The following is a 2,500-nucleotide window of genomic DNA, read 5'->3' on the forward strand; positions in this document are numbered from 1 at the left end:
ATGCTGTGTGGAGAGGAGACTGCCTGAGACAGGGTCAAAGTAGGGAGACCAGTTGTATTAGTCCATTTTCATACTGCTGTAAAGAACTACCTAAAACTGGGTAATTTATGAAGAAAAAACGTTTAATTGACTCACAGTTCTGCATGGCTGGGGAGGCCTAAAGAAACTTACAATCATAGTGGAAGGCGAAAGCGAAGCAAGGACCTTCTTCACATGGCTGCAGGAGCGAGAGAGAGCAAGGGGGGAACTACCAAGCACTTTTAAACCATTAGATCTCATGACAACTCACTCAGTATCATGAGAACAGCATGGAGGAAACCACCCCCATGATCCAATCACCTCCCACCAGGTCCTTCCCTCAACAGGAGGGGATTACCATTCAAGATGAGATTTGGGTAGGGACACAGAACCAAACCATACCACCAGTGAAAATACTATTATAATGGTCCGCATGAGCAATGACGGTGGTTGGAACCAGAGTGATAACTATAGAACTGGTAATAAATGACCAAATTTTTAAACATATTTTGAAGATAAAACCAAAATATTTTCCTTACAGATTGGCTGGATATGGAATGTGAAGAGAAAGAAGGAGTCAATGATAATTAAATAAACAACTAAATGTAAACAGAATATTTAAAATGATAACAGCAGTTACATTAGTGTAAGATTATAGACTTTATTTTGTTCTTCATTCTCTTATATATTTTCCAGTTTCCTAGATAAATATAAATGGTTTCTATAATTAGAAGGGAGTAAATATATTTTTTAAATAAAACAATATTGAATCACCTGTTTTTCAAATATGAGGTTGGCGGCCAGCTGTGATGGCTCACATCTGTAATCCCAGCACTTTGGGAGGCCAAGGCAGGTGGATCACTTGAGGTCAGAAGTTTGAGACCCTCCTGACCAACATGGTGAAATCCTGTCTCTACTAAAAATACAAAAAAATCAGCCAGGCATGGTGGTGGTGCATGTCTGTAATCCCAGTTCCTTGGGAAGCTGAGGCACAAGAATTGCTTGAACCCAGGAGGCAGAGGTTGCAGTGAGCCAAGAGTGAACCACTGCACTCCAGCCTGGGCAACAGAGTGAGACTCTGTCTCAAAAAAAAAAAAAAAATGAGGTTGGCAAATATTTAGAGAATAGTGGCCAGTGTTGGTGATAATGCAGTAGAACTGGCATTCACACATAGCTGTAGCATTATGAATTGGTAAAGCTATTCTGGAGAGAAATGTATTCATGAAAGTTTTAGAAATGTTCATATAGTCACATATCAATGATTCCAGTTTTAGGAATTAACTGCAAAGAAACAATCAGAGATTTACTTTAATATTTAAAAGCAAAAATATTCATGTTTCATATGCAATTGTAATTGGAAAACACCTGAATGTCCAACAATATGGAATTCTTTTATTATATTACAAAGAATGTAAATCCACAGTTAGCATACTTTTCTGCTCTTACCAAAAAAAAAACACATCTTTTTGAATAATATTTTCATGGCATTAGGAAAGGGTAAGGAAAAACCACAATTTAAAGAATAAAATTATTTTTAAGATTAATCCTAGAAAGCATTTGTAGATGTGGGAAGCTTGAGGACACTCCTCCCACCAGTGGCTAGATTCTCACGTGGAGGAGGTAAAGCTATATTGATATTCATACCTAATATAATGACACTGCGTTTTGCATGAGAAAAAAACTGCATGGGGCAAAAAACAAACCCCATTAAAAATAAGCAAATTATTTGAACAGGCACTTTTCAAAATAAGACATACAAGTAGCCAATAAACATACAAAAAAATGGTCAGCATCACTAATCATCAGAGAAATGCAAATTAAAACCAAAACAAGACACCATCTCTCACCAGTCAGAATGGCTATTATTTAAAAGTCAAAATATAACAGATGCTGGCAAGGCTGCAGAGAAAAGGGAATATTTATACACTGTTGATGGGAATGTAAATTGGCCCAGCCTCCATGGAAAGCAGTCTGGTCATTTCCCAAAGAACTTAAAACAGAGCTACCATTTGATCCAGCAATCCCACCACATACCCAAAAGAAAATAGATAATTATTTTTTCTAATTTCCTACTTTTATTTTAAGTTCAGGAGTACATGTGAAGGATGTGCAGGTTTGTTACATAGGTAAATGTGTGCCATGGTGGTTTACTGCACAGACGAACCTATCACCTAGGTATTAAGCCCAGCATACATTAGCTATTCTTCCTGATCCTCTCCCTCCTCCCCCACCCCGACCCTCCGAAGACCCCAATGTGTTATTCCCTCCCCCATGTGTCCATGTGTTCTCATCATTTAGCTCCCACTTATAAGTGAGTGCACGGTTTTTCGTATTTAGTTTTCTGTTCGTGCATTAGTTTGCCAAAGATAATGGCATCCAGCTCCATCCATGTCCTTGCAAAGGACATTATCTCACTTCTTTTTATGGCTGCACAGTATTCCGTGGTGTATATATGACATTTTCTTTTTTTTTTTTTTTTTTT

This window comes from Macaca nemestrina, chromosome X (genome assembly GCF_043159975.1).
Source record: "Macaca nemestrina isolate mMacNem1 chromosome X, mMacNem.hap1, whole genome shotgun sequence".
In the NCBI taxonomy this organism is placed as follows: Eukaryota; Metazoa; Chordata; class Mammalia; order Primates; family Cercopithecidae; genus Macaca; species Macaca nemestrina.